This window comes from Diuraphis noxia, unplaced genomic scaffold (assembly GCF_037042655.1).
Source record: "Diuraphis noxia isolate RWA-SAM2 unplaced genomic scaffold, SU_Dnox_SAM2 contig0003, whole genome shotgun sequence".
NCBI classification, from domain to species: Eukaryota; Metazoa; Arthropoda; class Insecta; order Hemiptera; family Aphididae; genus Diuraphis; species Diuraphis noxia.
In genome coordinates this window covers 84,271,004-84,284,130 of record NW_028301713.1, presented here as the reverse complement: position 1 = coordinate 84,284,130, position 13,127 = coordinate 84,271,004, and positions in this window count along the sequence as shown.

The window sequence follows — 13,127 nt, the reverse complement described above, 5'->3', positions numbered from 1 at the left end:
ACCCAAATGTATTTTAAATACGTGTTTTAGATGTAAAATAATGTGAACTTAACGATAAAAATATAAAAAGTATCATTAGTTCAATACAAATGACTTTAAACGATATTTAGCGGAATTATCACCATTTTTTACCCAATTTTTTCCCAAATTTTTTTTCTATTTTTTGTATTCACCCAAATGTATTGTAAACACGTGTTTTAGATGTAAAATAATGTGAACTTAACGTTAAAAATATAAAAAGTATGATTAGTTTAATAGAAATGACTTAAGACGATATTTAGCGGATTCATCACCTGTATTTCAAAATTTTTTTACGACCTTTTATATTCACCCAAATGTATTGTAAAGACGTGTTTTAGATGTAAAATAATGTGAACTTAACGATAAAAATATAAAAAGTATGATTAGTTCAATACAAATGACTTTAAACGATATTTAGCGGAATTATCACCATTTTTTACCAAATTTTTTTTCTATTTTTTGTATTCACCCAAATATATTGTAAATACGTGTTTTAGATGTAAAATAATGTGAACTTAACGATAAAAATATAAAAAGTATGATTAGTTCAATACAAATGACTTTAAACGATATTTAGCGGAATTATCACCATTTTTTACCAAATTTTTTTTCTATTTTTTGTATTCACCCAAATGTATTGTAAACACGTGTTTTAGATGTAAAATAATGTGAACTTAACTTTAAAAATATAAAAAGTATGATTAGTTTAATAGAAATGACTTAAGACGATATTTAGCGGATTCATCACCTGTATTTCAAAATTTTTTTACGACCTTTTATATTCACCCAAATGTATTGTAAAGACGTGTTTTAGATGTAAAATAATGTGAACTTAACGATAAAAATATAAAAAGTATGATTAGTTCAATACAAATGACTTTAAACGATATTTAGCGGAATTATCACCATTTTTTACCAAATTTTTTCCCAAATTTTTTTTCTATTTTTTGTATTCACCCAAATGTATTGTAAATACGTGTTTTAGATGTAAAATATTGTGAACTTAACGATAAAAATATAAAAAGTATGATTAGTTCAATACAAATAACTTTAAACGATATTTAGCGGAATTATCACCATTTATTACCAAATTTTTTCCCAAATTTTTTTTCTATTTTTTGTATTCACCCAAATGTATTTTAAATACGTGTTTTAGATGTAAAATAATGTGAACTTAACGATAAAAATATAAAAAGTATGATTAGTTCAATACAAATGACTTTAAACGATATTTAGCGGAATTATCACCATTTTTTACCCAATTTTTTCCCAAATTTTTTTTCTATTTTTTGTATTCACCCAAATGTATTGTAAACACGTGTTTTAGATGTAAAATAATGTGAACTTAACGTTAAAAATATAAAAAGTATGATTAGTTTAATAGAAATGACTTAAGACGATATTTAGCGGATTCATCACCTGTATTTCAAAATTTTTTTACGACCTTTTATATTCACCCAAATGTATTGTAAAGACGTGTTTTAGATGTAAAATAATGTGAACTTAACGATAAAAATATAAAAAGTATGATTAGTTCAATACAAATGACTTTAAACGATATTTAGCGGAATTATCACCATTTTTTACCAAATTTTTTCCCAAATTTTTTATCTATTTTTTGTATTCACCCAAATGTATTGTAAATACGTGTTTTAGATGTAAAATAATGTGAACTTAACGATAAAAATATAAAAAGTATGATTAGTTCAATACAAATGACTTTAAACAATATTTAGCGGAATTATCACCATTTTTTACCAAATTTTATCCCAAATTTTTTTTCTATTTTTTGTATTCACCCAAATGTATTGTAAATACGTGTTTTAGATGTAAAATAATGTGAACTTAACGTTAAAAATATAAAAAGTATGATTAGTTTAATAGAAATGACTTAAGACGATATTTAGCGGATTCATCACCTGTATTTCAAAATTTTTTTACGACCTTTTATATTCACCCAAATGTATTGTAAAGACGTGTTTTAGATGTAAAATAATGTGAACTTAACGATAAAAATATAAAAAGTATGATTAGTTCAATACAAATGACTTTAAACGATATTTAGCGGAATTATCACCATTTTTTACCAAATTTTTTTTCTATTTTTTGTATTCACCCAAATATATTGTAAATACGTGTTTTAGATGTAAAATAATGTGAACTTAACGATAAAAATATAAAAAGTATGATTAGTTCAATACAAATGACTTTAAACGATATTTAGCGGAATTATCACCATTTTTTACCAAATTTTTTTTCTATTTTTTGTATTCACCCAAATGTATTGTAAACACGTGTTTTAGATGTAAAATAATGTGAACTTAACTTTAAAAATATAAAAAGTATGATTAGTTTAATAGAAATGACTTAAGACGATATTTAGCGGATTCATCACCTGTATTTCAAAATTTTTTTACGACCTTTTATATTCACCCAAATGTATTGTAAAGACGTGTTTTAGATGTAAAATAATGTGAACTTAACGATAAAAATATAAAAAGTATGATTAGTTCAATACAAATGACTTTAAACGATATTTAGCGGAATTATCACCATTTTTTACCAAATTTTTTCCCAAATTTTTTTTCTATTTTTTGTATTCACCCAAATGTATTGTAAATACGTGTTTTAGATGTAAAATATTGTGAACTTAACGATAAAAATATAAAAAGTATGATTAGTTCAATACAAATAACTTTAAACGATATTTAGCGGAATTATCACCATTTATTACCAAATTTTTTCCCAAATTTTTTTTCTATTTTTTGTATTCACCCAAATGTATTTTAAATACGTGTTTTAGATGTAAAATAATGTGAACTTAACGATAAAAATATAAAAAGTATGATTAGTTCAATACAAATGACTTTAAACGATATTTAGCGGAATTATCACCATTTTTTACCCAATTTTTTCCCAAATTTTTTTTCTATTTTTTGTATTCACCCAAATGTATTGTAAACACGTGTTTTAGATGTAAAATAATGTGAACTTAACGTTAAAAATATAAAAAGTATGATTAGTTTAATAGAAATGACTTAAGACGATATTTAGCGGATTCATCACCTGTATTTCAAAATTTTTTTACGACCTTTTATATTCACCCAAATGTATTGTAAAGACGTGTTTTAGATGTAAAATAATGTGAACTTAACGATAAAAATATAAAAAGTATGATTAGTTCAATACAAATGACTTTAAACGATATTTAGCGGAATTATCACCATTTTTTACCAAATTTTTTCCCAAATTTTTTATCTATTTTTTGTATTCACCCAAATGTATTGTAAATACGTGTTTTAGATGTAAAATAATGTGAACTTAACGATAAAAATATAAAAAGTATGATTAGTTCAATACAAATGACTTTAAACAATATTTAGCGGAATTATCACCATTTTTTACCAAATTTTATCCCAAATTTTTTTTCTATTTTTTGTATTCACCCAAATGTATTGTAAATACGTGTTTTAGATGTAAAATATTGTGAACTTAACGATAAAAATATAAAAAGTATGATTAGTTCAATACAAATAACTTTAAACGATATTTAGCGGAATTATCACCATTTATTACCAAATTTTTTCCCAAATTTTTTTTCTATTTTTTGTATTCACCCAAATGTATTTTAAATACGTGTTTTAGATGTAAAATAATGTGAACTTAACGATAAAAATATAAAAAGTATGATTAGTTCAATACAAATGACTTTAAACGATATTTAGCGGAATTATCACCATTTTTTACCCAATTTTTTCCCAAATTTTTTTTCTATTTTTTGTATTCACCCAAATGTATTGTAAACACGTGTTTTAGATGTAAAATAATGTGAACTTAACGTTAAAAATATAAAAAGTATGATTAGTTTAATAGAAATGACTAAAGACGATATTTAGCGGATTCATCACCTGTATTTCAAAATATTTTTACGACCTTTTATATTCACCCAAATGTATTGTAAAGACGTGTTTTAGATGTAAAATAATGTGAACTTAATGATAAAAATATAAAAAGTATGATTAGTTCAATACAAATGACTTTAAACGATATTTAGCGGAATTATCACCATTTTTTACCAAATTTTTTTTCTATTTTTTGTATTCACCCAAATGTATTGTAAATACGTGTTTTAGATGTAAAATATTGTGAACTTAACGATAAAAATATAAAAAGTATGATTAGTTCAATACAAATGACTTTAAACGATATTTAGCGGAATTATCACCATTTTTTACCAAATTTTTTCCCAAATTTTTTTTCTATTTTTTGTATTCACCCAAATGTATTTTAAATACGTGTTTTAGATGTAAAATAATGTGAACTTAACGATAAAAATATAAAAAGTATGATTAGTTCAATACAAATGACTTTAAACGATATTTAGCGGAATTATCACCATTTTTTACCCAATTTTTTCCCAAATTTTTTTTCTATTTTTTGTATTCACCCAAATGTATTGTAAACACGTGTTTTAGATGTAAAATAATGTGAACTTAACGTTAAAAATATAAAAAGTATGATTAGTTTAATAGAAATGACTTAAGACGATATTTAGCGGATTCATCACCTGTATTTCAAAATTTTTTTACGACCTTTTATATTCACCCAAATGTATTGTAAAGACGTGTTTTAGATGTAAAATAATGTGAACTTAACGATAAAAATATAAAAAGTATGATTAGTTCAATACAAATGACTTTAAACGATATTTAGCGGAATTATCACCATTTTTTACCAAATTTTTTCCCAAATTTTTTTTCTATTTTTTGTATTCACCCAAATGTATTGTAAATACGTGTTTTAGATGTAAAATATTGTGAACTTAACGATAAAAATATAAAAAGTATGATTAGTTCAATACAAATGACTTTAAACGATATTTAGCGGAATTATCACCATTTATTACCAAATTTTTTCCCAAATTTTTTTTCTATTTTTTGTATTCACCCAAATGTATTTTAAATACGTGTTTTAGATGTAAAATAATGTGAACTTAACGATAAAAATATAAAAAGTATGATTAGTTCAATACAAATGACTTTAAACGATATTTAGCGGAATTATCACCATTTTTTACCCAATTTTTTCCCAAATTTTTTTTCTATTTTTTGTATTCACCCAAATGTATTGTAAACACGTGTTTTAGATGTAAAATAATGTGAACTTAACGTTAAAAATATAAAAAGTATGATTAGTTTAATATAAATGACTTAAGACGATATTTAGCGGATTCATCACCTGTATTTCAAAATTTTTTTACGACCTTTTATATTCACCCAAATGTATTGTAAAGACGTGTTTTAGATGTAAAATAATGTGAACTTAACGATAAAAATATAAAAAGTATGATTAGTTCAATACAAATGACTTTAAACGATATTTAGCGGAATTATCACCATTTTTTACCAAATTTTTTCCCAAATTTTTTATCTATTTTTTGTATTCACCCAAATGTATTGTAAATACGTGTTTTAGATGTAAAATAATGTGAACTTAACGATAAAAATATAAAAAGTATGATTAGTTCAATACAAATGACTTTAAACGATATTTAGCGGAATTATCACCATTTTTTACCAAATTTTTTTTCTATTTTTTGTATTCATCCAAATGTATTGTAAACACGTGTTTTAGATGTAAAATAATGTGAAATTAACGTTAAAAATATAAAAAGTATGATTAGTTTAATAGAAATGACTAAAGACGATATTTAGCGGATTCATCACCTGTATTTCAAAATATTTTTACGACCTTTTATATTCACCCAAATGTATTGTAAAGACGTGTTTTAGATGTAAAATAATGTGAACTTAACGATAAAAATATAAAAAGTATGATTAGTTCAATACAAATGACTTTAAACGATATTTAGCGGAATTATCACCATTTTTTACCAAATTTTTTCCCAAATTTTTTTTCTATTTTTTGTATTCACCCAAATGTATTGTAAATACGTGTTTTAGATGTAAAATAATGTGAACTTAACGATAAAAATATAAAAAGTATGATTAGTTCAATACAAATGACTTTAAACGATATTTAGCGGAATTATCACCATTTTTTACCAAATTTTTTTTCTATTTTTTGTATTCACCCAAATGTATTGTAAACACGTGTTTTAGATGTAAAATAATGTGAACTTAACTTTAAAAATATAAAAAGTATGATTAGTTTAATAGAAATGACTTAAGACGATATTTAGCGGATTCATCACCTGTATTTCAAAATTTTTTTACGACCTTTTATATTCACCCAAATGTATTGTAAAGACGTGTTTTAGATGTAAAATATTGTGAACTTAACGATAAAAATATAAAAAGTATGATTAGTTCAATACAAATGACTTTAAACGATATTTACCGGAATTATCACCATTTTTTACCAAATTTTTTCCCAAATTTTTTATCTATTTTTTGTATTCAACCAAATGTATTTTAAATACGTGTTTTAGATGTAAAATAATGTGAACTTAACGTTAAAAATATAAAAAGTATGATTAGTTTCATAGAAATGACTTAAGACGATATTTAGCGGATTCATCACCTGTATTTCAAAATTTTTTTACGACCTTTTATATTCACCCAAATTTATTGTAAACACGTGTTTTAGATGTAAAATAATGTGAACTTAACGTTAAAAATATAAAAAGTATGATTAGTTTAATAGAAATGACTTAAGACGATATTTAGCGGATTCATCACCTGTATTTCAAAATTTTTTTACGACCTTTTATATTCACCCAAATGTATTGTAAAGACGTGTTTTAGATGTAAAATTATGTGAACTTAACGATAAAAATATAAAAAGTATGATTAGTTCAATACAAATGACTTTAAACGATATTTAGCGGAATTATCACCATTTTTTACCCAATTTTTTCCCAAATTTTTTTTCTATTTTTTGTATTCACCCAAATGTATTGTAAATACGTGTTTTAGATGTAAAATAATGTGAAATTAACGTTAAAAATATAAAAAGTATGATTAGTTTAATAGAAATGACTTAAGACGATATTTAGCGGATTCATCACCTGTATTTCAAAATTTTTTTACGACCTTTTATATTCACCCAAATGTATTGTAAAGACGTGTTTTAGATGTAAAATAATGTGAACTTAACGATAAAAATATAAAAAGTATGATTAGTTCAATACAAATGACTTTAAACGATATTTAGCGGAATTATCACCATTTTTTACCAAATTTTTTCCCAAATTTTTTTTCTATTTTTTGTATTCACCCAAATGTATTGTAAATACGTGTTTTAGATGTAAAATATTGTGAACTTAACGATAAAAATATAAAAAGTATGATTAGTTCAATACAAATGACTTTAAACGATATTTAGCGGAATTATCACCATTTATTACCAAATTTTTTCCCAAATTTTTTTTCTATTTTTTGTATTCACCCAAATGTATTTTAAATACGTGTTTTAGATGTAAAATAATGTGAACTTAACGATAAAAATATAAAAAGTATGATTAGTTCAATACAAATGACTTTAAACGATATTTAGCGGAATTATCACCATTTTTTACCCAATTTTTTCCCAAATTTTTTTTCTATTTTTTGTATTCACCCAAATGTATTGTAAACACGTGTTTTAGATGTAAAATAATGTGAACTTAACGTTAAAAATATAAAAAGTATGATTAGTTTAATAGAAATGACTTAAGACGATATTTAGCGGATTCATCACCTGTATTTCAAAATTTTTTTACGACCTTTTATATTCACCCAAATGTATTGTAAAGACGTGTTTTAGATGTAAAATAATGTGAACTTAACGATAAAAATATAAAAAGTATGATTAGTTCAATACAAATGACTTTAAACGATATTTAGCGGAATTATCACCATTTTTTACCAAATTTTTTCCCAAATTTTTTATCTATTTTTTGTATTCACCCAAATGTATTGTAAATACGTGTTTTAGATGTAAAATAATGTGAACTTAACGATAAAAATATAAAAAGTATGATTAGTTCAATACAAATGACTTTAAACGATATTTAGCGGAATTATCACCATTTTTTACCAAATTTTTTTTCTATTTTTTGTATTCATCCAAATGTATTGTAAACACGTGTTTTAGATGTAAAATAATGTGAAATTAACGTTAAAAATATAAAAAGTATGATTAGTTTAATAGAAATGACTAAAGACGATATTTAGCGGATTCATCACCTGTATTTCAAAATATTTTTACGACCTTTTATATTCACCCAAATGTATTGTAAAGACGTGTTTTAGATGTAAAATAATGTGAACTTAACGATAAAAATATAAAAAGTATGATTAGTTCAATACAAATGACTTTAAACGATATTTAGCGGAATTATCACCATTTTTTACCAAATTTTTTCCCAAATTTTTTTTCTATTTTTTGTATTCACCCAAATGTATTGTAAATACGTGTTTTAGATGTAAAATAATGTGAACTTAACGATAAAAATATAAAAAGTATGATTAGTTCAATACAAATGACTTTAAACGATATTTAGCGGAATTATCACCATTTTTTACCAAATTTTTTTTCTATTTTTTGTATTCACCCAAATGTATTGTAAACACGTGTTTTAGATGTAAAATAATGTGAACTTAACTTTAAAAATATAAAAAGTATGATTAGTTTAATAGAAATGACTTAAGACGATATTTAGCGGATTCATCACCTGTATTTCAAAATTTTTTTACGACCTTTTATATTCACCCAAATGTATTGTAAAGACGTGTTTTAGATGTAAAATATTGTGAACTTAACGATAAAAATATAAAAAGTATGATTAGTTCAATACAAATGACTTTAAACGATATTTACCGGAATTATCACCATTTTTTACCAAATTTTTTCCCAAATTTTTTATCTATTTTTTGTATTCAACCAAATGTATTTTAAATACGTGTTTTAGATGTAAAATAATGTGAACTTAACGTTAAAAATATAAAAAGTATGATTAGTTTCATAGAAATGACTTAAGACGATATTTAGCGGATTCATCACCTGTATTTCAAAATTTTTTTACGACCTTTTATATTCACCCAAATTTATTGTAAACACGTGTTTTAGATGTAAAATAATGTGAACTTAACGTTAAAAATATAAAAAGTATGATTAGTTTAATAGAAATGACTTAAGACGATATTTAGCGGATTCATCACCTGTATTTCAAAATTTTTTTACGACCTTTTATATTCACCCAAATGTATTGTAAAGACGTGTTTTAGATGTAAAATTATGTGAACTTAACGATAAAAATATAAAAAGTATGATTAGTTCAATACAAATGACTTTAAACGATATTTAGCGGAATTATCACCATTTTTTACCCAATTTTTTCCCAAATTTTTTTTCTATTTTTTGTATTCACCCAAATGTATTGTAAATACGTGTTTTAGATGTAAAATAATGTGAAATTAACGTTAAAAATATAAAAAGTATGATTAGTTTAATAGAAATGACTAAAGACGATATTTAGCGGATTCATCACCTGTATTTCAAAATATTTTTACGACCTTTTATATTCACCCAAATGTATTGTAAAGACGTGTTTTAGATGTAAAATAATGTGAACTTAACGATAAAAATATAAAAAGTATGATTAGTTCAATACAAATGACTTTAAACGATATTTAGCGGAATTATCACCATTTTTTACCAAATTTTTTCCCAAATTTTTTTTCTATTTTTTGTATTCACCCAAATGTATTTTAAATACGTGTTTTAGATGTAAAATAATGTGAACTTAACGATAAAAATATAAAAAGTATGATTAGTTCAATACAAATGACTTTAAACGATATTTAGCGGAATTATCACCATTTTTTACCCAATTTTTTCCCAAATTTTTTTTCTATTTTTTGTATTCACCCAAATGTATTGTAAACACGTGTTTTAGATGTAAAATAATGTGAACTTAACGTTAAAAATATAAAAAGTATGATTAGTTTAATAGAAATGACTTAAGACGATATTTAGCGGATTCATCACCTGTATTTCAAAATTTTTTTACGACCTTTTATATTCACCCAAATGTATTGTAAAGACGTGTTTTAGATGTAAAATAATGTGAACTTAACGATAAAAATATAAAAAGTATGATTAGTTCAATACAAATGACTTTAAACGATATTTAGCGGAATTATCACCATTTTTTACCAAATTTTTTTTCTATTTTTTGTATTCACCCAAATGTATTGTAAATACGTGTTTTAGATGTAAAATAATGTGAACTTAACGATAAAAATATAAAAAGTATGATTAGTTCAATACAAATGACTTTAAACGATATTTAGCGGAATTATCACCATTTTTTACCAAATTTTTTTTCTATTTTTTGTATTCACCCAAATGTATTGTAAACACGTGTTTTAGATGTAAAATAATGTGAACTTAACTTTAAAAATATAAAAAGTATGATTAGTTTAATAGAAATGACTTAAGACGATATTTAGCGGATTCATCACCTGTATTTCAAAATTTTTTTACGACCTTTTATATTCACCCAAATGTATTGTAAAGACGTGTTTTAGATGTAAAATAATGTGAACTTAACGATAAAAATATAAAAAGTATGATTAGTTCAATACAAATGACTTTAAACGATATTTAGCGGAATTATCACCATTTTTTACCAAATTTTTTCCCAAATTTTTTTTCTATTTTTTGTATTCACCCAAATGTATTGTAAATACGTGTTTTAGATGTAAAATAATGTGAACTTAACGATAAAAATATAAAAAGTATGATTAGTTCAATACAAATGACTTTAAACGATATTTAGCGGAATTATCACCATTTTTTACCCAATTTTTTCCCAAATTTTTTTTCTATTTTTTGTATTCAACCAAATGTATTTTAAATACGTGTTTTAGATGTAAAATAATGTGAACTTAACGTTAAAAATATAAAAAGTATGATTAGTTTCATAGAAATGACTTAAGACGATATTTAGCGGATTCATCACCTGTATTTCAAAATTTTTTTACGACCTTTTATATTCACCCAAATTTATTGTAAACACGTGTTTTAGATGTAAAATAATGTGAACTTAACGTTAAAAATATAAAAAGTATGATTAGTTTAATAGAAATGACTTAAGACGATATTTAGCGGATTCATCACCTGTATTTCAAAATTTTTTTACGACCTTTTATATTCACCCAAATGTATTGTAAAGACGTGTTTTAGATGTAAAATTATGTGAACTTAACGATAAAAATATAAAAAGTATGATTAGTTCAATACAAATGACTTTAAACGATATTTAGCGGAATTATCACCATTTTTTACCCAATTTTTTCCCAAATTTTTTTTCTATTTTTTGTATTCACCCAAATGTATTGTAAATACGTGTTTTAGATGTAAAATAATGTGAAATTAACGTTAAAAATATAAAAAGTATGATTAGTTTAATAGAAATGACTAAAGACGATATTTAGCGGATTCATCACCTGTATTTCAAAATATTTTTACGACCTTTTATATTCACCCAAATGTATTGTAAAGACGTGTTTTAGATGTAAAATAATGTGAACTTAACGATAAAAATATAAAAAGTATGATTAGTTCAATACAAATGACTTTAAACGATATTTAGCGGAATTATCACCATTTTTTACCAAATTTTTTCCCAAATTTTTTATCTATTTTTTGTATTCACCCAAATGTATTGTAAATACGTGTTTTAGATGTAAAATAATGTGAACTTAACGATAAAAATATAAAAAGTATGATTAGTTCAATACAAATGACTTTAAACGATATTTAGCGGAATTATCACCATTTTTTACCAAATTTTTTTTCTATTTTTTGTATTCATCCAAATGTATTGTAAACACGTGTTTTAGATGTAAAATAATGTGAACTTAACGTTAAAAATATAAAAAGCATGATTAGTTTAATAGAAATGACTTAAGACGATATTTAGCGGATTCATCACCTGTATTTCAAAATTTTTTTACGACCTTTTATATTCACCCAAATGTATTGTAAAGACGTGTTTTAGATGTAAAATAATGTGAACTTAACGATAAAAATATAAAAATTATGATTAGTTCAATACAAATGACTTTAAACGATATTTAGCGGAATTATCACCATTTTTTACCAAATTTTTTCCCAAATTTTTTTTCTATTTTTTGTATTCACCCAAATGTATTTTAAATACGTGTTTTAGATGTAAAATAATGTGAACTTAACGATAAAAATATAAAAAGTATGATTAGTTCAATACAAATGACTTTAAACGATATTTAGCGGAATTATCACCATTTTTTACCCAATTTTTTCCCAAATTTTTTTTCTATTTTTTGTATTCACCCAAATGTATTGTAAACACGTGTTTTAGATGTAAAATAATGTGAACTTAACGTTAAAAATATAAAAAGTATGATTAGTTTAATAGAAATGACTTAAGACGATATTTAGCGGATTCATCACCTGTATTTCAAAATTTTTTTACGACCTTTTATATTCACCCAAATGTATTGTAAAGACGTGTTTTAGATGTAAAATAATGTGAACTTAACGATAAAAATATAAAAAGTATGATTAGTTCAATACAAATGACTTTAAACGATATTTAGCGGAATTATCACCATTTTTTACCAAATTTTTTTTCTATTTTTTGTATTCACCCAAATATATTGTAAATACGTGTTTTAGATGTAAAATAATGTGAACGTAACGATAAAAATATAAAAAGTATGATTAGTTCAATACAAATGACTTTAAACGATATTTAGCGGAATTATCACCATTTTTTACCAAATTTTTTTTCTATTTTTTGTATTCACCCAAATGTATTGTAAACACGTGTTTTAGATGTAAAATAATGTGAACTTAACTTTAAAAATATAAAAAGTATGATTAGTTTAATAGAAATGACTTAAGACGATATTTAGCGGATTCATCACCTGTATTTCAAAATTTTTTTACGACCTTTTATATTCACCCAAATGTATTGTAAAGACGTGTTTTAGATGTAAAATAATGTGAACTTAACGATAAAAATATAAAAAGTATGATTAGTTCAATACAAATGACTTTAAACGATATTTAGCGGAATTATCACCATTTTTTACCAAATTTTTTCCCAAATT